The sequence below is a fragment of the Triturus cristatus genome, chromosome 11 (genome assembly GCF_964204655.1).
Source record: "Triturus cristatus chromosome 11, aTriCri1.1, whole genome shotgun sequence".
Taxonomy (NCBI): Eukaryota; Metazoa; Chordata; class Amphibia; order Caudata; family Salamandridae; genus Triturus; species Triturus cristatus.
In genome coordinates, this window is record NC_140594.1 from 962,581,931 (window position 1) to 962,608,281 (window position 26,351).

Here is a 26,351-nt window from a genome sequence, read left to right on the forward strand (position 1 = left end):
CATGAAATTTATGAAAACCTGGTTGTTTAGTCATGATTAGCTGCAGTTGGTTGCCTATATTCTTGTCACTGGCAGCGCAAAGATGTCTCCGGGCACATGTTGCACTCTACAAATTAAAAATCAAATCAATCATGAAGTGACGTCATGGTCTCAGCAGGGGAGGATCGGGTTGGCAGCAGTAGAGCCAGTGATGGCATTTGTCCGGGAGCCTGTGGGGGAAGCACAAGTGATTTTCTCACGGGCGGGTGCCAGGAAGAGCTGAACACATCATGAAGTGGTGATAAGGACGTGCCAAGCACATTGTTAGCACTAAGCAGTTAAACAGCCATTGTGTATCATGAAATTCTATTAAGCATCTTGCCTATCTGGCCCTGTGCTAGGCAGCTTTTTTGTAGAGAAAATCAACAAAATTCCATTACAGTAACAAACGTTAGCACAAAAAAAGCAATCAGATCATTTATATCAATAGGTGGTTGTGTGAAGATAGCAGGAGAGGTGAAGATCTGTTTAGGACTACAAGGCAAAACCTTGGTTTTACCTGCAAATTAAGTTATTTTTTGTTCCGCTGATACAGAGATACATGTATGTGTCATTGGCATGTGACTTGCAGTGAAGCCCATCGATTCTCTTCAAGTATAACAAGCCCCTAACAAATAAAGAACAATGGAGGTGGAAGTTGACCCCTTGGAAATTCCACAAGAGGTGGGAAAGGGGGACAAGGTAAAAGGACAGTGTTTCACTAGCTGAGATTTCCCCCTCTAGGAAGGATGTAAACTAAACAATGCTGTGGTCAGGGACTCCCACTCTTGATCTCAGACCCGAGGTAAGTCACTTGTGGTCCACAGTGTGAAAATTCCTGGAAGGATTGAACATAGTCTACACTACGAGCTCTACATGGGCCACTTTCTTTAGAATGTCATCTCATACAAATAAAAAGGCAGTGTGGGTTCCTGTAGAATGTCCTTCCATACATAAACATTATTTCCTGTGGCATGTTACTGATATAGCCCGCCCCCAATGTTTTCTAGAGGAGTGTTTTGCAATACTAGTGTTTGGCCATGTGTGGTGCTTGATTTGCTGAACTACGTTTAAACCTGATTTGTCATTGTTAGGGCTGTAAGACCATTAAACTCTTTGTGTTTAGTGAATTGCAATTGTGTTACTCTTATGTGGATGTGTGGTTTGTATCTGCATATCCTTCCCTAAACCCCTCCTGAAAGTTCCCTAAACAACTCCTATTTAGTAGTAATTATTACCCACCCCCATTTACTACTAAATCATATGTCTTCATATGTGGAGATATCTGCCACCTAGTAAGAGATTTCCACCTGGAAAGATAGGTGAGGCAGAGGTGGAGATATCCGATCGTAGGTTTGTGAATGGCATTTTCTAGTTCATAAAGTAGTTGTACTGCAGTACTACTTTAAATACTCCAAAATACCTTTTGTGAATCATACCCATCATGATGAAACTACTCATTTCAAAGTAATATATTCACATTTTCGAGTTTACACAGCAGCTGGAGAGCCAGAAAAGAGAGGGAAGACATAGGCTCGTCATTGACTACTGTATAGAAGTTTTAAAATACCAAAGAGAAATGTTGGAGTCCCTCAAATATTCTGATCTGAGATCATTTCTGTGGCTCTCACTGACATGCATGGCTGAGATTTGTAATACCCAAGAGTTCATGTCATATATCAGTCAATACAACTTGCATCCACAGAGCAAGCTTGCAAATCAGTGTTTTAGAGGATTACAAAACAGACTTTAAAGTGAAGTAAAGATGCAAGGATAATGTGGATTGAACTACAAGTTGGCGCAGCAAAGAACCACTGAAGACACATTTACATTATTCCCAAGAGAAGAGCTATGGGACATGCAGAGGTAGCTGAAATGAGTTGTGCAAGGCTTGACCAACTTTAGATATAAAACAAATGTGCTGCAAACTATCTGGGTGGCTTCTGGGTGACCCAGTGCCAGAGCCTTTAAAGATTGTTTGCATAGAGTAACTGTTAGTATGCTCCAAGTTTGGCTGCACTTACTGGGTATAGTGAAGCACAGCAAAGGGTGTGACAAACTATATAGGGTGACTCAACTCTCAAAGATTGTGAAAGAAGGTGTTGGACGTCTGATGTTTCTGTATTTTATGTTGAAGTAATATTGTTACTATTCTTCTATAACATATACCATAGGTGTAATGTATTCTAGGGGCTCAGAGTAGGTAGTTACACCTACTCATAGTTATGCCTACTCACTGTCCACCTCACATAGTCACAGCACAGCCATGGTGTTAATTCTATTAGGCTAATCCGACTGAGGTTAAATCACAATATAAATATCTTGGTGCTCTGCTTATATGACTCTGTGCAAGTGATGGAAGATTCTCAGGGCATGAAGACCCTTGGAGCAGGTTTGAAGATTCTGCTGGTTAATCTTTAATGTAAAACATATAGGTCCTGATTCCACAGTCCAGACTTCTCATGGGTTTGAGTTTCCCTTGCATCAGACAAGGTGAGGCAAGGCAGTCAAGCCCTCAAGTCCAATATACTAAGCCATGCAGAGCCACCTTGCATAGATCTGCATGGCTTGATTAATGTAAAGCAGCACAAGTTGCTGCCTTGTGTTACTGTACGTTGGGAAGGCGTTCCATGGGTGGAGCGTGGATGTAACCACGCATCCACCTATAGTTTTTGGTGCATTTCCAGATATGCTAAGACTAGTAAACCTGGGAATGCGTCAAAATGAAATGCCTTCCTAACAAGGAGCAATAAGTCTATTTCTCCTTGTTATTTCCTCTTTCTGTGTGTTCTGCAAAGAAAGAGGAAAATGCCTCTTCATGCATAAAAGCAATCCAGGCTATTTCGCAGGGTGCCTTGCACCATGGCACAAAGGTGTGTGCATTGGCAGTTGACAACCACAAGTGCACAAGCACATAGAGAGAGCAGGAATGCACCATATGTTAGTAACTATGGCACATTCCTGCCCTCTCCATTTGATGCAGCGCAATGCAGCAAGTTGTCTTGTTGCTTTGCATTACATCAAATCTGAGTAGATCACAACCGTTTGTGTTTGGCCGTTTGCGTTTGGGAGGAGTAAATACTATTTATTGTATCCAATAAAATCCGTCTCTGTGGGACTCTGAATTTATTGAGTGTGATAAATATCACCTATTCTGAGTTTTTGAGGAATAACGTGGATTTTGGTACCCAAATCCGCATGTTGCTGTAAACACAGAATGATTTACCCCTGTTAACTGTCAATGGGGATGACCAGCTGAAATTTAACAGAAAGGATGAGGTTTGTAATGCCCTTGGAATTCCAACCTGTGCATAAACCTTAGAATTCAAAGAGGAGTTGTACTGGGTTGGCACAAACTGACAAACTCGGAAGCAAGGCCTAAATATTAAGGGGCTTGGGTAGTTAAATTAAAGGGCAATATAGTGCATTTGCACGGTGATGTGACCTTCATCTTGGAAACACATTTGAATGAGACAGAAGCATCCTAGCGCCAAAGGGGATGAGTTGGTTAAGTCTTTGCTTCTCGTATTATCACAGGAAATGTAGTAGATCTGCCCATACAGTGAAGCACCTTATATAGAGAAATATACATCTCTCTTCCATCTAAGGCTCAGATGTACAAAGCCCTTACGTTGCCGTTGCATCTTACAAGAAGATGCAAGGCAAAGCCGGGGATTAAGTGGTATGTGCATAGTCACACAAAGCCACCTTGCGTGGCTCTGCATGGCTTAGTAAATCCAGAGTAACGCAAGACAGTGCAAATCAATTCCAGTGCCATATCTTAGTAAATATCGAGCATTCCTGCCCTCTCTATTTGAGGCAGCGTAGTTCAGCAAGTAGTCTTGCTGTGTTGCGTAAAATAACATTTTAGTAAATCTGAGTTTAGGGTTTGATCTGGGAATTAACAGAGAACTCAGGAATCCGTTATGGTTTCGGACAGGCAGGAAAGCTGTGTCTCCATTTGCCTCTTGCTCAAGTGCTCAGCGTGAGCCTATGCAAGCAACACTTGCTCTTTCCCGTCCACTAGCACATCAGACTCTTCAAATGCATTAGAAACAGCAGGCACTTTTACGATGCTTCCGGGATCTCCCTCATGAGACGCTAGGAGTCTGTGTCCATCATGACCACTCCAACTGACCCGCTATCATTGATGTGCAGTTTGATGTCAAGCGATGTTGATGCCGTGGATCTATGATACACCAGCGGCATATATCACCAGGTATTGTCTTTTGGGTGGCTTGGCGAACTCTGTGCAATTTAAGCCCGCTGCAGGTACTTGATTTCACTATGGTTTCTAAGTTTGCCTCCTCTTGGGAGGAGGTGGTGTGGATGGGCGGCAAGTCGGCAGGGCAGTTGCTAGTGGGATTGGCAGCAGCACAGACTGTGGTCAGATTTAGGTGCTCTTCACAGGCAAATTATGAAAGGTGAAAACTTTTAGTGCTGAGCATAACAGAGTACAATTGAGTACACTCCAGTCTTCCTGAGGTCACTCCCCAATCCAGATTATTCAGATACCTCGGACACTGTGAAAACTTCTGAGGATACAATTGATTAGGTATGCAGGCTTTTAAAAGCATTTTAAAGGCACTTAGAACATATATATATATATATTTTACTTTTAGGCACTTTTTAAGCACTCTTAATTACATTTAAAAACTTCTAAGCACCAAAGTGATTCAAATATTGTTGGAGTAACTGGAAAGAACTTATATCAAGCTGATTTTTTTTCCCAGTGGGTGGAGGCGTTGTCGGCCAACCATGTACTAAAAGCTGAAGGGGGGGGAGGTGGATTCTGCATTAAAACTAAAACTGTCAGCTCTGTTGCTGCAGAGATCTAATTATCAGTACTTCGCTGCTTGAGTTTTGTGTTGATCACAGAAGCTATATTAACAATATCTAGAAGTATACTGGAAGAAAGGAGACTTCTAAATAAATGAGCAAAATTAGAGGAGTTTGAACCATTAAACCGTGTCAAAATGCCTGCTGCTAGAGGAAAAACTGTAGGGACTTTACTTCCTAATATAACGAAGAACGTAAGGCCTGCTAGGTTGAAATGACAGACAAAAGAAGGAAGGATGGATGTAATTGTTGTAGGATATATAGGTACTATAAAAATGGTTGAGGCACAACAACCATGTGCTACTGACTTCCCATCAGTCCTTTTAAGTGCCTTCTCCATGAAGAATTTGGTAGAAAGCATTTTAAATCAAGAAGAGAAGGAGGCTATTAAATCTACACATAATTTGGAAATTAGCAATACTGGAATTGTGTCTTCAGGAAAGGGAGATCTTTTAAATCCAACAAATCTATCAATCAGTGAATCAATCCCCAAACCCATAAGTAAGATTCTCAGACTAGCCGAACATTTATAGTTTGGATTTTGACCCTTTAGAACCTTGGTTATAATTATTCTTTAGCTTCCCTGAATTCTCAGTTCCTCGTTGGTGGTGGCCCTACCAACGGTTTGCCAATACAAAGGCCCACGGGCATTTATGGGGCGCTATTTCTGGAGCTTGTGAATGTTAAGTAGGTGGCCGCTCGTTTATTGAGGGCGCACAACCTTTCTTGGGGTTGCCCGGCACCACTCGAGCACTCCCACATGCTTCCAGTTTTGAGGGCATTCCAGGGAGCCCACCCCTGGCTGACCTGCCAGCTTCCTGTGTTAGTAGCACAGAGAAGCGCATGAGTCAGCAGTTGTCTCCATAGCTTTGGTAGCTGACCTTTCCCCCTAGGCACAGTCACAGGGAGCGGGGCAGGCCCACCATGAATGGGGCAGAGTGGCAACACTCCCCCGTCCTCTTTTCAGTTCTTGGGGATCCCGGGCCTGCCTCCCTCTCCATCTAAGGGAAGCGGAAAATCGCTCCCTGCATTTAGCGGCATCGGGTCCATATTTCAGGGTCCTGGACCCCCCAATCCATAAAACGGCTCGGGGTTGAGATACCCAGGCCTTGTGAGCTCTGAGGAGGAGGACTCGTGCAAGCCCCCTTCCAGGGATTGCAAATTAACAGTACACCTTTTGGTGATCCCTGTACCCTTATCCACCCCGGGGGCATGAATTGCTCCGGTAGTGGAGCTCCACGCGTTCTAACCTCGATGGTGAGGTCAAAGGTCAAATCCTTCTCCTGCGGATATCTCGGGACTTGTTGGACCATTTTACTTGTTCTTGGGCTCATTTTGCTCCTGGTGTCAATCCGTCCCCAACTGAAGCCCTTTCATTAGGCTTCCTGACCTCTAAGGTGACAGACTATGCAGAGAGCTTGTTCCACTGGCTCCCTGCACCAGCCTTTCTCCTTCTCCTCCTCTGGAGCTTTTCTCCTCTTTGGCGCATAAATCCAGTTTTACCCCCAAGTAGTCCCCAGGGGGTGTTAGAGGACCAATTTCCTGGGGAGAGCCCCACTGGTCCTGGGGACATCTGTAGCACAGTCCTTAGTCCATATGGATATCAGGGGGTTCTTCCTTCCAGTTGTCTATGGCTGCTCCCTCCAGTTCCAGTGTCCAGCAGAAAATCACAACCAAGAGAGTTCGCTCTCTTGTACAAAACATTTTAAGTGGGGATGGAAGATTCTAGAAGCAAGGCACCTCTGGCATATCCTGTGGTGCCACATCACTTCTCCACTCCTATCCAAACCCTCCTGCATGGCCTGCTAGGACATTTCAAAATGACTTCATCCAGGAGTTACTGGTCACATGTCCTCTGGGGGCCTCAGGTCTGCCCCTTGCTGACATAATTTCTAGAGCCATTCCCATGAAATCTTCAAAGGGAGTCCAGAGGTCTGAGCTCCTTTCTTTGTTCAGTGGGCTTAGGCCGGCCCATGCCTGGTACAGTGCGACAGCTGATTGATGCAGATCCATCATTCCCACCCCTCTCCTCCCCAGGAGCTGAGTCAAGTACAGTTATTGGCTCCCTTTGTGTGGGTAGGCTTTTGCTCCTGCTGCTGGAGAGAAATGTATTTGACTTGGCACAGCAGCGTGACAAAAGGCCTGGGCTCTGATCGTGAGCTGAGCCAGAGAAATAGGACAATCCCGGATGACCATAACCTGTACAGGTATCTTCTAGGAACTCTCATATTTGAGTTTGACATTCAGACTACACCCCAGTTAAATACGTTACTGGTCTCTGGAGGCCAAGGGAAAGCGAAGTTGCACTATAAGGCAGTCTTCCCCGTAGGTGTATAACACACTGGCTTTCCCTATGAGTGTACACTAACATTATGAGGTCTACCATAGGTCAATATCCAATCCTGTAGCGTGCTCCCTGCACCAGGCTACCTGTGCACTGTAACCGAGATGCACATGACAAGAGTTTCCCACATGCAGCCCTCACACATGTGCACACGTGTTTACACATGTTCATGTGTAACCAACCAAGTGCCCTTACCCTTTCTGCATCACAGGGGCCTTATCTTAAAAGGAACACACTCGTGGTAAGCATGCGAAATCCAAGTGCTGTGAGTTTACCATGGGTCACCAGGGGTGGGGCTAACCCACAGTAAAAAGGTCACATACCAGATGGGAAAAAACAAAGAGCAAAAAACCCAGGCAGAGTTAATAGACAGAACCCATCACCTTACAACATGTAATTGGATTGCAAATTGTTTTTAGGGGAAATGAGTAGGTTTATAAATCTCATTTTACTTTTGCATTGAGATTTTAGTCTGTTATACATTCCTTGATAGTAATAAATATTATTGGGAAGTTTCCACAATTTTTTAAACAGAAAAATAGTAAAGGGGTATTCATTTGCTCAGATTTTAAAACATTTTAAATGTATAATGGTAGGTTATGCAGGATTGTAAATAAGTAATGAATAATGAATTGTACATTTTATAATGTTTTATAATGAGGTTTGTAATTGTTTAATTGACCACAGTCCCAATAAACTGCTTTGTGATTGACAGTTTAGGTTGACATTATTTAGAAGTTTAACCACTGAATGCCAAATTGTTCTGATTACATGTTCCAATCCTGTTCCTGTCATCCTTGTCTTGTTTGATGTCCAAACCAATTGCCTAGATGGTTTCTGATCCTTGCCATGTACACTAATCCCAAATGTGATGATACCATTGAAGCAGTCGCAGAATATTGGCTGACTAATCGTACACTGGTGGCCTAGGTTTACACACATTGACATGCAGTAAAGGCCGTTGTATGCTATTTTTAGAAAATTCAAGGAATCCAGGGGAAAGAGTTAGGAAAATGTTAGAAATGATTAAAGCGAAGGACATTATTATATAAATGTAAGGAGGTCTCAAATAAAAATCCTGCAAAGTTAACCAAGACGAAACAGCATGTTTAGCCTGTCACATAGCCAACACTGAAAAAAAGATTTTCTAAATGCCAACCAGCAAAATTTGAAGGGAGGACGAAATCCTTGAGGCCTTTAGCATACCTACAATGGTGCAAGTAACATTAAGATATAATTCTATGAATGAAAAAGACACATCCAACATTAATGAATAACCAGAAAGGCAATAAAAAACAATGTAATCCCTCAGCACTCCTGACTCTCCAAAGGTAACTTGGGTGAGCCGTAAAGACATACTCCAGGCGGTGATAGTAGGTTAGGAATTCTGATACAGTATGTCCCGATAAATATACATATACCCAGCTAGGTCCACTACCCATAAAAACACATTTTATTTTACAGGTATGCAAGTAAAGACGGATAAAATAAGATAGAAAAAAACAGAAGTTCCTTGCAACTTCTCGGCCGGGATAGAACCCCAAACATTATTCTAGCGCTTAGAAAATCTAATAGGAAGAGTTAGAAAGATCATCAAAATCAATATTATGTTTTACACTGCTCATGATCAGTGAGGAGAAATAGCAATTAATTGCTTTTGTCCTCATGCAACTACTGGGACCACCTCAGGTGCATTCATGTTAACACAAACAATGGATTGATACAGTATATCTAGGCTGCTTTGGTATTTCGGCTGGCAAGAAAGCTTGGTAAATTAAATCCACATTCATGGCTTCATTGGTGTGCAGGTCATGAGTTCAAATCCCATCAAGGGCAACTCTGATGTCCATCCTTCTGAGGTCCATCAATTGAATATCATACACTTTGATAACAGTAGATATTTATCAACTTTGTAAATGATACAAGTCTGAAATGAAGGCTATATAACCAGCACTTATCCTTTGTACTAGATTTACCTGCAGCTCGGGGCTCATGACAAAGCTCAGTGGGGCTGAGCGAGTGCTGCAGCAATCACACTCACACCCCAATAGCCCGTCACCCAAAAGTGAACTTTGAAACTGAATGACTAAACACGGATGCTACTGGTTGACTAAGGAAAACTCAACAGAGTCAAATTCACTAGTCAATTTGGGGTTCCTGTGCTGGTGAGAGGGTGTACAGGACACAGCTCAAGAGACCAGTTGAAGTTGCAAAAAGGTCCAGCAATGTTCAGGATTCCATTGGTATCTCACATTTGGCACAAAAATAGCAGTTCCAAATTTTATAATCCTGTATGTCATTAACAGACCTTCGGTGTCTGCAACTGGCCTCAACGCTCTTATGATATAGATTCTGAAGAGATACTGTACATGTTCTATGCCAGCAGCTGAGCAACTAGTCTTAAAGCGTCTAGGCAGGCTGTGCTCTTCAGCTATCCTCCATAGAGGTCTCAATAAGCAGGGTGCTTGTGCTACATGTCAGAGCATCGTCTTTGTCTCTGAGCAGTCCAGTACCCCATCTTCCTGGCATGGCATTGAGAAAGGGCATCTGCTTAAATGTTTCTTTCACGTCAGCCTTATGAGGACCTGCCTGTAATCTTGGGACGCCTCATCAGAAAGGCCAATGAGAATAGAAAAGGAATCGTAAAACGGTATATATTTCCAAGTAAGGTCGCCCAAAAGTATCAATTTTTATGATTTAAAAAAAAAAAAATGAAAAATTGCGAATTATGAAATACTGTTTTTAACAATGCACGTAGATCTGCTTTAAAGTCTTGACGTTTTGTATTGCAATGGTTTTAATTAACGAAGCAAATAAAAATTACTTTACTTACTACTATTTCAGACTAAGCTGGTTTGCTGTAGGATAGCCTATTCGATGAGTCAATAGCATTGCTTAATTGGACTTGCATCACATTTCATACTGCTGGTTCTTAATTTGATGTAATTTGATATATAATTTGATGTTTTTTTCTTTATTTTTGTAAGCTAAATTTTTCTGCATTTGTATTTTTAATTGTAATTAGTGCTTTATATTTATGTATATATATATATATATATATATATATATATTATCTACTGGCGGTCGCCAGTAGATAGTTATAGTTAGGACCGTGTTTCCATAGGAAATCTCAAAATTCTATTTTGAATAACTTTGGCACCGGTTGACGAATCTTCGCGAAATTTTCAAAACTAATGGGGCGCTCCGCTCAGCTCCTACCCTGAAAGTCTCATGGGGATTCGTCAAGCAGGGGCCGAGAAAAAAGGGGGGTCCCAAAACGCATTTTCCCCATGCATTTTCTCATAGGACCTTTAGTCGAAGGTACAGCCCGAACGGCTGAACAGAATTACTTGAAATTTGGCAGAGAGGTAGTCCTCAGGTCAGGGAAGTGCCTTTTGCATATATGGAGTCAATCTGTTCAGTATTTCCAGAGATAATTGCATTTAAAAGCACATACATATCTATAGCCGTGCACCGTGCGCGCACCGTGCGCACACCCTAATGTGCGCAAGCGTAATTCTGATTGGTTGTTACATGTCAGTCAACGTTCGAATCGGTCGAAATCAGGAAGTGTCGGCTGCCATTTTGTTTGTTTTCAGTGCGAGAGTGGAAAAGGAAGGTGGCGAACGTGAAAAGGGGGCAGGGTAGAGAGTTCTCGACCCACTAGCCTTTGTCAGGGGGTCCCTGAAGGAACCCGAAGGCAGAAAAAAACATTAAGGTGCCGATCACGATCCGGTAAAAAATGTCCCCGTACGACTCGTATCGGGTCTTTTTACCGTACGAATCGTACAAGTGCCGTACGAACTGGCAATCACGATTCGCATGGTAAAAAGTCCATACGAACCGCACTGGGAATCATTCCCCACACGTCCTCGGGTCGGAAAATGTGTCCGACACGTCCTCGGACGATTTACCTTACAAACGTGAAAAGCCAAGTCCGACCGAGGAATCACGATCCATCCCGTGCGTCCGAGCGTACAACCGTATGGAAAAAACACCGTCCGCACCGAACTCCTATAGCAACCATGGAGACATGTGCCCGCATACGCGCCCAACACTCCCCCCAGCCCCCGTACGTCCGACACGTACCCCCCGTGTATGTATACCCCCACCCGTCTAGGTACACCCCAGTACGTTCAAGTCGTACCCCCACCCCAGTACGTGTCGTACCACCGTCTATGTACACCCCAGTACGTTCGAGCTCCACCCCCACCCCAGTACGTGTCATACCCCCCGTGTACCTACACCCCAGTACGTTCCAGTCGTACCCCCACCCCAGTACGTGTCGTACCACCGTGTACCTACACCCCAGTACGTTCGAGCCCCACCCCAGTACGTGTCATACCCCCCGTGTACCTACACCCCAGTACGTTCGAGCCCCACCCCCACCCCAGTACGTGTCATACCCCCCGTGTACCTACACCCCAGTACGTTCGAGCCCCACCCCCACCCCAGTACGTGTCATACCCCCCGTGTACCTACATCCCAGTACGTTCCAGTCGTACCCCCACCCCAGTACGTGTCGTACCACCGTGTACCTACACCCCAGTATGTTCGAGCCCCACCCCAGTACGTGTCATACCCCCCGTGTACCTACACCCCAGTACGTTCCAGTCGTACCCCCACCCCAGTACGTGTCGTACCACCGTGTACCTACACCCCAGTATGTTCCAGTCGTACCCCCACCCCAGTACATGTCGTACCACCGTGTACCTACACCCCAGTACGTTCGAGCCCCACCCCCACCCCAGTACGTGTCATACCCCCCGTGTAACTACACCCCAGTACGTTCGAGCCCCACCCCCACCCCAGTACGTGTCATACCCCCGTGTACCTACACCCCAGTACGTTCCAGTCGTACCCCCACCCCATTACGTGTCGTACCACCGTGTACCCACACCCCAGTACGTTCGAGCCCCACCCCCACCCCAGTACGTGTCATACCCCCCGTGTACCTACACCCCAGTACGTTCCAGTCGTACCCCCACCCCAGTACGTGTCGTACCACCGTGTACCTACACCCCAGTACGTTCCAGTCGTACCCCCACCCCAGTACGTGTCGTACCACCGTGTACCTACACCCCAGTACGTTCGAGCCCCACCCCCACCCCAGTACGTGTCATACCCCCCGTGTACCTACACCCCAGTACGTTCGAGCCCCACCCCCACCCCAGTACGTGTCATACCCCCGTGTACCTACACCCCAGTACGTTCCAGTCGTACCCCCACCCCAGTACGTGTCGTACCACCGTGTACCTACACCCCAGTACGTTCGAGCCCCACCCCCACCCCAGTACGTGTCATACCCCCCATGTACCTACACCCCAGTACGTTCGAGCCCCACCCCCACCCCAGTACGTGTCATACCCCCCGTGTACCTACACCCCAGTACGTTCCAGTCGTACCCCCACCCCAGTACGTGTCGTACCACCGTGTACCTACACCCCAGTACGTTTGAGCCCCACCCCCACCCCAGTACGTGTCATACCCCCCGTGTACCTACACCCCAGTACGTTCCAGTCGTACCCCCACCCCAGTACGAGTCGTACCACCGTGTACCTACACCCCAGTACGTTCGAGCCCCACCCCCACCCCAGTACGTGTCATACCCCCCGTGTACCTACACCCCAGTACGTTCCAGTCGTACCCCCACCCCAGTACGTGTCATACCCCCGTGTACCTACATCCCAGTACGTTCCAGTCGTACCCCCACCCCAGTACGTGTCAAACCACCGTCCATGTACACCCCAGTACGTTCGAGTCCTACCCCCACCCCTGTACGTGTCGTACCACCGTGTATGTACATCCCAGTACGTTCGAGTCCTACCCCCACCCCTGTACGTGTCGTACCACCGTGTACACAGTACGTTCGAGTCCTACCCCCACCCCTGTACGTGTCGAACCACCGTGTATGTACATCCCAGTACGTTCGAGTCCTACCCCCAACACAACCTCCTAACTACGGAGCGCACCCCAGGCCCCAACATCACAACCGCATGTACGAGTCGTACCAAGCCACACACAAGGACAGCACCGTACAACCAAATGGCCCATGTACACACCGTACACACGCTCAAAACGCACGGACACAACCAGGACAAAACAAAACAACACAACAATACACCATTCGAATGGCACAAAGCCACTAAACATGGCCAAAAAACACCAAAACAACACCTTCACTGATCTGCAACTGCCAAAAACAAACAGAGGCCCAATACACCACCACTCCTTATAACCAACCCACCCACAATTCAAACACAGCCACACCCACCAATGGACCAATAAAAAGGGCCCACACACACAAACCATGAGCCTTTGCAACAGACCCACTGCTGCCAGACCCCACAGACAACCCACAGCACCAGACCTCAACCTTTACTACACCTTACACTTGCACACCTTCACACAACCACCTTCACAAACACACCCTCATCACATTCACACACACACGCACCTGCACAACCACACCCACACACCCACAACCATCCACACACCACCCCCACCATCCACACCCCCCCCCACCATCCACACCCCTCATCATGCCCACTACCAAGAATCCAAAGTTCAGTAACCGAGAGTTGGAGGTTCTTGTTGATCAAATCCTCAGAGTCGAGCCACAGATCTTTGGAACATTGGTCAGAAACACCAGCCAGGCAGCAAAAACAGCCATGTGGCAGACCATCGTCGATGCTGTGAATGCTGTTGCGGACACCAGACGGACCAGGCAGGAATGCCAGAACAGGTGGTACGATCTGCGGAGGAGGGTCCGAGCCAAGAGGCAGGATGAACACGACCAGGCCAACGCCACCGGAGGAGGGCCCTCCCGCAGACCCGTACACTACCATCCCTGGGAGGAGAGGGTGATGGCCATACTGCCGGTGGAGGCAGTCGAAGGATTAGAAGGACTCCGAGACCCGGGTGAGTACACAAACAACGCACCTCACATGGGGGGAACGGCATCCACAACCAACATCACTAACAGGCACGCAACCACCACAAGCCATCGCATGACTCAACCACACTCCATGAGCACGCACATGCCACTGCTGCCACCATGCCCCATGCACCCAGCTGGACAATGTCAAGTCACAGGCCACAGAAGACAACAACACATGACACGGTAACCCGGATGGCGGGAGGCTGGGCCCAAAAAAGCACATAGTGCAACTCAGAAGCAGACAACAATTCACTCTACCCATATGGCCTAGGTCACAGCCAGACAAACACTGTGTCCCAACACAGGAATGACTTGCCAGCAAATGGCGGACGCCTTGCATCAACACATGGGGGTGAAGGCACTGTTTTGCACATGACAGCAGCTAATGAACAGCCAACATTGTGAAAGAGTGGCAGCACACACCACCACAGCAGCAGCGCACAGACACACATCACACCCAATGGGTGCCTGGAGATCAGAAACAAACTCACATCAACAAGCCAAGGGCCACTCAAAGATCTGCTAACAGTGTGTGCCCAGGAAGCTGGGCCGAGGTGACAGAGGGTGACACATGGAGGGAGGGAGAGGGGGACAGAGAGGGAGGGAGAGGGGGACAGAGGGAGGGAGAGGGGGACAGAGAGGGAGGGAGACGGACAGAGGGAGGAGGCTGACACACGGAGGGAGGGAGAGGGGGACACAGAGGGAGGGAGAGGGGGACAGAGAGGGAGGTAGAGGGGGACAGAGATGGAGGGAGAGGGGGACAGAGAGGGAGGGAGAGGGGGACAGAGAGGGAGGGAGAGGGGGACAGAGAGGGAGGGAGACGGACAGAGGGAGGAGGCTGACACACGGAGGGAGGGAGAGGGGGACACAGAGGGAGCGAGACACAGGGAGAGCTAATCAGCCGTGTTGCGTGTGTGAATGTCTGCTCGTCAGCAGGTAGACTGCGTGCATGTAGACAAGGGTGGCCAGTGCCAGAACCCCCCCTCTTCACCATGGCAAAACACAGGGCCATGTCACAACCTGTACACGGGAACAAGGACAGCTACCTGGATCATATAAGTGTGTGGATCCCCTCCATGTGCGCATGTACAGTGCTACACGGAAGGCGCCAATGCATGGCTCGCCACACCTGCCCACTCCACTGCTGACTGCAGTCACACTTGACGCAGCAAGTAAGACTGTGCCACACATAGTTAAAGGGGCCAAAGTGGTGGCCAAGGGACACACCCATGCACAAGTGCACTGTGAGTGGAATGCAAGACAGATCCTAATTCCAAGAGGAAATGTGCCAACTTTGAAACGGATGAAACATGGATGTTGCATAGACCAAAATTAACATTGTCTCTCTCACACACAGGTCAACGTCGTGGTGCACCCCCCAACACTGGGGGGAACACTCACAGGACCCGGATCTGCAGGAGCCCGATCCCACCGGCAGCGACCACTCTCACCACTCTGCGGACGACCCCGACCGACCTGGCCCCTCTGGTGTCCAACCACCTGCAGCACCTGCGTCAGGTACAACTGTGCCAACCACCACCCCCACTCCTGCCACATCCCAGGAGACACCCAGGATCCCTGCCCCAACACCACAGTGCAGCCAGGCTCGCCAGGAGGGACACGGTGTCCCGGGCACCCAGGAGGAGGCAGGCGACAACGCCAATGCCACCCCTCAGGGGTCCCGGAGACCCCATGTGCCCACAAGTGCAGGCCAGGCGCAAGTGGGCAGGGGTGGTGGGAGTGGAGGACGGCGGAGGCGCGAGCCTGACCAGTTGGCTGGGGATCCGGTATTTTCCCATGTCCGTAACATCCTGGACTCATACCGGCAGGACACCACGGGCATGGCCCAGGTTGTGTCCGTCCTCGAGGGGATCAAGGCCCAGCAGGCCCAGCAACATGCGGAGCTAATTGCCTGTCTACTGGTACACCAACGGAGGATGGAGGACAGACAGGCTGAGCAAGTGACGGCATTCCAGGGGATTCACGCTACACTCCGTCGGATGGCCGACACCATGGCCGACCCTCCCTGTGCCAGAAGGCGGAGAACATCACCACCCACAGGGAGGGATCAGGAGGAGGAGGAGGAAACATCAGACGGAGCATCCCAGACGTCGTCACGGCCTGCTGGTGAGGTTCCCCGCAGGAGGCGGGGTCGTCCACGGAAAGGACCGTGAGGGTGGCTGCTACATCACCATCTCCCAGGACACCTGGCCTGGCACCTGGCCCACTGGAGCAACAGCATCACAGCATCAAGAGACATTCTCTGCCACATGGCCCTGCTGGTCACTGGCTGACCAATGTTGACAAAGACTGTGGCATGGACTCTGAGGATTTCCAATGGCAAGGACACCAACTCCCCTACTGAACTTTGGATTCCCTAATCCCGGAAAGCCCCTCACTTTGTCCCCCCCACCCCCCCAATAATAAATCACACTATGAAGAGTAGATGCCTGCTGGTAGCATTATTACCTAACATGTGTCTTGTAAAGTCTAAACATGCCTGAGTCATCTTTTCTCTTCAACCATCCACACCCTGGGGCCTGAGTCTGGCACAGGACACATGGGTCACAGTTTATTAGGCAAGACAGACATGGAGCACCATACACACCCGTGATGGGCACAACCAGCTGAGGGGGTGGCCGAACAACCGTGCTGACACACACATTGAGTACACCAACAGTCATGCGCAGAGGTCAGGGATCCAGTCCAGTGTCCTGGGTGGCACCCAGGTATGTGTAGACAGGTGGCAGAACCATGTCCTGCAAGCTTGAGTCCGGTGGATGCAGAGAATGGGGGCCTGGCCAACGTTGGATGCATGGGGATGGCACATGTCACAATACCCACGCAGTCATGGACATCATGCCCAATACACAGTCTCAGCCCACACACACAGCTTGCATCTTGCGACTCGACACATTGACACATAGCCACAATCAGGGAATACCATGCCAGACATGCAGGATGCACCGTGCCAACACACCAGCATTGACTGAGAAGAGGCACCTCGGAGGCATAGGGACACCTTTATTAGTCATGTATTCGGGTTTGCAGAGGCAACTCGAAGTACACATGAACACATCATGTGGAGTGACATGTGGGTCCAACACTGGCACCCCCCTTCTGCAGCACAAATGCGTGATAGCCATGGTACTGGCACACAAGCGTCGGCTAACAGCTAAATACCCACAGCTGCACACGGAGAGCCTGCCATACACCATAGATCCGCTGATGTGGAAGTCCCACACCATGTCAAGCCAATGCTAACCGTATGTGTCCGAGGGCAGTGTCACACACATTGATGCCATCATCACAATCCACTATCCCATCACTGATGACTGTCAACCAGGCAGACCATCTATTCAGGTGTACACAGCTGCATGTCGTGTCCCATGGGGATGCAACATGGCTGCAGAGGAACCAAACCCCGACAGGGGCAGTGTGCACACATCGTGAACAACTGCCACACCCAATACACCCCAGATGCATCCCTTACCCCATGGAGACTTCCAAACGTGTCCGTGCCTGTAACGCTGAGTCAGCCCACGATGTCATGTCCATGAGGAATAGCAGTGCCACAACAATGCAACCAGCCAACGGCATGCGCAGGTACCTGGGGAAGAGAGACACACAAGAAGTCAGCCACAAAAAGCACAGCCACTTGCATGTGCATTTACTCGACACATGTATGGATGACAACATGCTAGGTCACAATTATGACTGGGGAAATACTACCATCACTGCCACCATCACTCCAGTGACACACCCACACACACCTCTGACCCACGTGCCATACATGCAGGTGGAGACACACATCACAACGCATGCCACACGGGGACCAATGCGTGCACACTCAGACACTGGTACTCACCACTAAGCAAAGAAGTCGCGTATGAGCCGAGTCCGGATGTCCTCTTGTGGCTCCACATCCTCCACATCACTAGCCCCATTGCCAAGCCCTTCGTCCTCCACGGGTGGATGGTCCTCGTCATGTTGATTCAGGATGAGTGGCACAGCTCTTTCAACTGCCATGTTGTGCAGCATGCAGCAGACCATGAAGATCTTGCAGACCTTCGCCGGGGCATAAGGGAGTGCACCGCCGGTCTTGTGGAGGCACCGGAATCGGCTCTTCAGCATGCCAAACGTCCTCTCTATCACTCGCCTTGTCCGGCCATGGGCGGTGTTATAGCGGAGCTGGGCCGGCGTGATGGGGTTGCGGAGAGGTGTCAGCAGCCAAGGCATGTTGGGATAGCCAGCGTCCCCTACATGGGAAGCACATGGACATCGTTAGAACTGGTGAAGCGGTCGTGCTGGTCGGCTATACAGAATACAGGACAGACAGACTGTACCCACCAACAACACATGCCCGTTCGTTGCGCAGCTGCATCATCATATCAGGCATCCCGCTACGCCTCATGATGTAGGCATCGTGTGCTGATCCTGGGAAACGAGCACAGACATGTGAAATCACCATATTGGACAGACACACCACAAGGGCATTGATGGAGTGGTAGTGCTTCCGATTGCGGTACGCCACCTCCCATGCGTGTGGTGGTACCAAAGCTACATGTGTCCCATCTATGGACCCAATGACATGGGGCATCCCTCCCAGGGCATAGAATCCACGCTTGACCTCAGTCATCTGTTCAGGGGTTGGGAACTTGATGAAGTCATCCAGGTGAATCAACATGGCCTCCAAGAAATCATGCAGCACACCGCTGAACATGCTCTGGGACATGCCACCAACATGAGCTATGGTATTTTGGAAGGTACCCGTGGCAAGAAAATGTAGGGCAGCCATTACCTTCAGCTGGGGTGTCAGTGCCGTAGGATACCTGTGCTGCGGTTGCAGGTGTGGTGCCAGTCTCGCCGTCAGCTCCAGGATCAACGGTTGGGTGAAGCGGTAGAGCCGGATCCTGTCATTCTCCTGCATGGCAGCCAAGTCTGGAATTCTTCGGGCAAGAGGCGGCGCTCTGCAGTAATTTGGAAGTGACAAGGAAGAGTGAGTGCACTACGACAACAACTCATGTCTACTGAGCACATGTAAATCTGGCAATACACACATGCTACATAGGGAGTCAGGTATGTGCTACATGCCCAGGACACGTATGGATGCAAGGTGACACTCCTTCCAAGACCCAGCTACACACGGAGATTGAGAACCTCCCCATGCCACGCCATGGGAATAGCTGTGTCCCAGTGCAAGTGAACAGCCCGACGCAAGACAGGAGTGATATACACCCACACATCAGCAGAAGTGGGATGCCGATTGCAGAGACTGGTTGCGGAACACCAGAGCCACAGGTCACATGACATTACACTAGGCCTGCCCACACACCTTGCCATGAAGGTGCACATGTCATGACTCACCACACATTCCTTGTGAGGATGCTGACATGGCCTTGTCACGCTACTCCGTGTCCCATGCATACATGTGCACCTCACATCCGATAACACATGTGGCATGGTGTGCGGAACAGTGTGCAATGACAATCAACCTGATGAAAATCCCGGACACATAAATGACATAGTCACATTGTGCACTGTGGGCAGTGACAAGTCATGTGTCATGACCCCTGTACCGGGCATCATGGGACACTTCCGTGTGTTGGTGTCCGTGCCATGCCAGTGACGCTCACCCCAAGTGCGCAGTCCGACATGCACACATGTCAAAGGAGTCAAGGGCATGCCTGGCACACATTGCACCGTCACACAGTACACCTATACACATCTCATCATACATCTGGTGCCTTCTCCACTCAGGAGGCATGTTCCACATCACAGCCTGTCACACCTGTGCCCCACACATGTAGTAATGCACAGACGATGCCTTGATGTCCATTCCTGGACAAGTATGTCCATCCATGGACAAGTATGTCCATCCATGGACAAGTATGTCCATCCATGGACAAGTATGTCCGCCCTATTCCTACCTGTGTGTCGCCTATCACCACTGTGATGTGTAAAAACCGCCGTACTGCTGCTAAGAGGGCCTGTGTATGTTCCCAAATCACTGTGGGAGTGCTGCCGTATGTGTACCCATCGTGATGGCGAGCGTACAGGCATTTGTACGGTCCGTACCACTACGGGTACGCATACGCGTGCAGACCATAGTGATAGTGAGCGTAGATGCGTGTGTACGGTCCGTACCACTACGAGTACGCATACGCGTGCAGACCCATAGTGATAGTGAGCGTAGATGCGTGTGTACGGTCCGTACCACTACGGGTATGCATACGCGTGCAGACCCATAGTGATAGTGAGCGTAGATGCGTGTGTACGGCCCTATCACTATGGGTCTGCACGCGTATGCGTACCCGTAGTGGTACGGACCGTACACACGCATCTACGCTCACTATCACTATGGGTCTGCACGCGTATGCGTACTCGTAGTGGTACGGACCGTACACACGCATCTACGCTCACTATCACTATGGGTCTGCACGCGTATGCGTACCCGTAGTGGTACGGACCGTACACACGCATCTACGCTCACTATCACTATGGGTCTGCACGCGTATGCGTACTCGTAGTGGTACGGACCGTACACACGCATCTACGCTCACTATCACTATGGGTCTGCACGCGTATGCGTACCCGTAGTGGTACGGACCGTACACACGCATCTACGCTCACTATCACTATGGGTCTGCACGCGTATGCGTACTCGTAGTGGTACGGACCGTACACACGCATCTACGCTCACTATCACTATGGGTCTGCACGCGTATGCGTACCCGTAGTGGTACGGACCGTACACACGCATCTACGCTCACTATCACTATGGGTCTGCACGCGTATGCGTACTCGTAGTGGTACGGACCGTACACACGCATCTACGCTCACTATCACTATGGGTCTGCACGCGTATGCGTACTCGTAGTGATAGTGAGCGTACATGCGAGTGTACGGCCCGTACCACTACGAGTACGCATACGCGTGCAGACCCATAGTGATAGTGAACGTAGGCATGCATGTACGGGCCGTTGCCATGCATTTGGGGTGCCCTAGGGCCCCAAAACGCACCGTACCTGTGTGTGATGCTCCAAATTACATAGGGGACAAGTATTAAGGCCTACATGCATGCTGGTTGTCATGGAGACCAAGTTCAAATTTCGAAATTGTTCTGGAAGGTGCACAGCAGAAGTCAGTTGGAATTCTTCTACTTTGTTGCAATGTGTTTGTGGGGCTGACATCATGCAGGAGAATGAAACCGATAGAGAACCCACAGACTGCTAGGTTTGAAGGGATTGGTGGAAACATAGGATGCAAATGTGAGTGACCAATCACTCTGTACTCCTGTGCATGAGACTGGGCAGAAGGGCACATATAAGGCAGCCAGGTCCCATGAGGGAGTACTTGCCTGCACATCTTTGCATTCGTCGACCCAGCTGCTGCTACTGATTCCCTGGAACCATGTCAAGGGCTGTGGAGAGGACACAGCCATTCACCCTGGAGGAGAACATGGCTCTGCTGGATGTGATCCTCCCACAGTACTCCATGCTGTATGGGCGACCAGGGTATCAGGTGAGTGCATAGGCCACTGCCACAGACTGTCCCTATGTTGTGACTGTGACTTCAGGCATTGTGTCCTGGTGTGACACACATGCCATGTACTGTCGGGGGGGTCCCAGGGGGGGTGCCTGATGTCTCCCAGCAGTGCCCTGAGACAGGAGGGGTGGGGGCCTATCACTCACAGCAGTGCCCTGAGACAGGAGGGGTGGGGGCCTATCACTCACAGCAGTGCCCTGAGACAGGAGGGGTGGGGGCCTATCACTAACAGCAGTGCCCTGAGACAGGAGGGGTGGGGGCCTATCACTAACAGCAGTGCCCTGAGACAGGAGGGGTGGGGGCCTATCACTAACAGCAGTGCCCTGAGACAGGAGGGGTGGGTGTGATGCACAGTGTGAGCCTTGATCATTGATTGTGACATTGCCATCATTCCACCTGTGTACCCACTGTGGCACGTACTGCTTTTTCCCTCACCAGGGGATGATGTCCCTATGACAAAGGTGCAATGCGTTGACTGCATGACATGCCTTGTTGTAACCAGCTAATTTGTACCCATATGTCTCTCTGTGACATGTGGCTGGTGTATTGATGTGGTGTCACTTGTTCCTCCTCACAGGTAGGCGCCACTGCCAAGGAGCAGATCTGGCTGACCGCCGTCAGTGCCGTGAGGGGTGTGGATGGTCGGAGGCGGAGCCTGCCCCAGGTGAGGAAACGCTGGCAGGATATCCGGTGCTGGACGCAGAGGATTGCACGGCTCCTGCTGGGGGACTCACCTGAGAGCCACAAGAACCGCGGCCGCCGCCGTCTGAGCCACCTCCACAGGCGTGTGCTGCCGGTGGTCTTTCCAGACCTGGAGAGGCGCTTACAGGCGATGCAGCAGCCGGAAGGGGGTAGGTACATGTGTGTTTGTTGTGTGTCACCGGCATTTGTAAGGGCACAGTAGCATGAATTCACTGGCAGGGTTTAAAGGTGCTGTGCAGATCCTGTTTGCCCCAGTATAGCGCTGCGCCCCTGCCACCCTTCCCCTCCTTGCAATGTGTTCCCTGGTCTGTGTGTAGTCACTCCTTCACAAGGTAATGTAGGCTGGCGCTTTGTCCACGAGAACAATGACTGTAGCATCATGTGTGGAGGTGGTGTGTAACAGGTTGTGGGACCTTGCCTGTGCACTGTCAAGTTCACTGCATGTGGGTTCCATGTCAGTTGGCACTGATGCTGACTCCAGACATGGGAGTTGGTCTCTCATGTGTCATGCCTTACAGCGCGCATGTCCTATGTAGTGGCCTGTGACATGATGTGCATGAGTGTGCGATACGCATAGTGCAGGGATGGTGACGTGTGTTGCAGTCATTACCATTCAGTAGCATGTAGTTGCGTGCCCACTACTGTCCCCTGGGGCAACTTTTCCTCAGTGGTGTATGTGTCATCATGAACGTGGACACTCTCAGTGTCTACAGCGTAGGTTGTGCTCTGTGCCATTGTCCCGTGTCACCATGTATATAGACGTGCTATTTTGTACAGGTGTCCACTGTGCAGCCTGACCTGATTGTCCTTCTTCATACTCACAGTTGCCAGTGCCTGTGTGTCTTGTTATACTCATCTGAGGATGGGCACTGGTACCTCATTATTTGTACAGGCGCACCTTGGCTGTTTGGCGTCCAATCTTGCATTTTGCCTGCCCCTGTGTGTATCACCCAGACTATGAGATGTTGGTGCCACCTGTGTCTCAACAATTTGCCTCGTGTAGGGTCTTGTTGGGGCGGGCAATGCCTATGTGTCAAATCCTGATTTCTACTTGCTGGGTCTGGGCAGTGTGTGATGTTTCTGGACACACACGCAATGTGCAGTGACCGAGTCATGTTGGGCATGTTTTCAGCATTACCTATGCAGCATGTGTCTCAAGTTCATGGATATGGTCCCTGGTCATCGGTATTTTCGCGAACGCTGTGTGGTGCGGATGCAGTGCTGGATTGTCCCCAGGGCCTGGGTGCTATGTCAGACTCCGTTTCCTGTGTTTAGCTATTGTCTCATGCTCTCCATGGTATTTCAGTGGCATGGTGGCTCAACCAACTGTGTGTTTCATGCCCTACATCGGTACCTTGTTTAGTAGATGTTAGGGATCTTCCTTTTCAGGCTATGCAGTGTTACCTATGTCGATTGGACTCATGTGACTGATGTGTACAGCTGTCTGATTAATTTCTGTCTCTCCACCCTGCCCACAGCATCGTCGGGGGACACAGAGGGAGACATGGACACAGGCAAGGCGGAGGGACCGAGCACCAGTGCCAGCCGTGACATCGGGGCTGGCACATCGAGTGGGACAGAGGTGGAGGATAGTGCGGCCGAGGACCTGTCGACTGGCACGTCAGAATACGAAGCTGACAGGTCCGAGGAGGATGTCTCCGAGTGGGCGGTGGCTGCACCAGCAGCTGACAGCGGAACAACACCTCGCACCGCCCCCTCAGTTCCCATCAGCCGCCTCCCACTTGCTCGTGTCCCTTCCCAGCGTGCCCGGTCACAGCATGTCTCCTTCCTGCCAGGCACCGCACCCCCTGCCCCTGTCTCCACAGCTGCCGCCAATGCAGAGTCTGTGGACATCCAGCGGCAACTGCAGGTTGGTCAGGCTGCGATCCTTAATGTCCTCCATGCCCACGGCAAAACCCTCATCAACATCGAGGCTTTCTTGGAGGGCATTCATTCATCGCAGGCTGACCAACGCAACTTGCTGAGGTCCATAGACTCCACACTGACTGCAGCAGTGGGTCTCCTGCAGCGCGACCTCCCCCCACCTACCCCTGCCCCATCCACACTTCCGACTCCCATGCCTGTCCCACGTACACCCAGACGTCGGCATGCACCCACATCAACGGACACGGGCACCACACCAGCAGGGAAGGTCCACCGCACTCCTCCTGACACGCACACACAGGGTGAGGTAGGCACACCCACTGGGTCGGGGGGCAAACGTGTGACACGCAGCCATAGTGGGAGTCCGCATTCCACCCAGTCCACTCCCTCCAAATCCCCTCCCCTCAGCTCTCCTGGCCACATCTCCCCCAAGGACTCCTTCATGGCCGCTCTGTCCCTGAGCCCCACAGTTACACCACCACGCAAGCGGTCAAGGAGGTCCCCGGTCAGGGTGGTTGAGTCTCCCCCCCTGTCTCCACCCTCCCCCGGTGGCGCTGCGACCCATCCCTCTGACCCCCCCCCCTCCTTGGGGCCTGAGGTCCCTTCGGGTGCAGGGGACTCCCTGGAGGACCTTGCAAAGGTGTGTAGTGCCATCCTGGCCTCCGCCTTTGGCACTGACCCACCCCCTGTGCTGGAGTCCTCCATCCCTGCACCCACAACGCCGCCCCTTTGCCCTGATGTCCCTGCGGTGCCTGTTGCTTCCCCCCCCCCCCGATGCCCTCACCAGTGTGGAAGACGATGCCATTTGACTGTGCAGGCAAGGTAGGGGACACGCATCCCACTGTGTCCCCCATCCAGCTGAGAATCATTGACTGCCCTATGGGCTTTGTGAATATTGAACTGCCTGCGATCCACGGACATTGTGCTCATGCTGAATAAAGCTTAATTTTGTTTTCATTATCACACTACTGCTATGCTGGTATTGGTGTTGGTGGGGCTGCTACATGGTTTTGGGTGGTGTTTAAGGGTTTGGGTGTGTGGGATATGTAGTAGTGTACTGCTCATTGGTGGGACCCTGAGATCTGTGTGCCATCACAAGGTGTTGGCTAACTTTCTTTGTTCATGTAAGCAGTTACTGCATGGTGCACTTGTCCCAGGGTGTATTCCTTCCTCTGTGTACCCAGCTTTCTTCCCTGCAGGGTGTTCCCAATGTTTAGCGCAGAGCTGTGTCTACATGAGCTGTGTGTGTGACGGAGCCCTTCTACTTTGGCCATGCATGCAGGGCCATGTCTCCACCTGCAACAATCGTGGCATCCTTGGTGATCACTGTACTTGTGTGTGGAGTCTGTTGACATGAGTTCATGGGGACATGTTCCCTTGTAGGCAGTATGCATGTGGATAATTCTGGCCTCACACACATGTGTTACACCCCTCCTGTCTCAGGGCACTGCTGGGAGTGATAGGCACCCACCCCTCCTGTCTCAGGGCACTGCTGGGAGTGATAGGCACCCACCCCTCCTGTCTCTGGGCACTGCTGGGAGGACTCTGCACACACCCCTCCTGGCTCAGGGCACTGCTGGGAGGACTCCACACCCACCCCTCCTGTCTCAGGGCACTGCTGGGAGGACTCCACACCCGCCCCTCCTGTCTCAGGGCACTGCTGGGAGGACTCTGCACACACCCCTCCTGGCTCAGGGCACTGCTGGGAGTGATAGGCACCCACCCCTCCTGTCTCAGGGCACTGCTGGGTAGACTCTGCACACACCCCTCCTGTCTCTGGGCACTGCTGGGAGGACTCCACACCCACCCCTCCTGTCTCAGGGCACTGCTGGGAGGACTCCACACCCACCCCTCCTGTCTCAGGGCACTGCTGTTAGTGATAGGCACCCACCCCTCCTGTCTCAGGGCACTGCTGGGAGGACTCCACACCCACCCCTCCTGTCTCAGGGCACTGCTGGGAGGACTCTGCACACACCCCTCCTGGCTCAGGGCACTGCTGGGAGTGATAGGCACCCACCCCTCCTGTCTCAGGGCACTGCTGGGTGGACTCTGCACACACCCCTCCTGTCTCTGGGC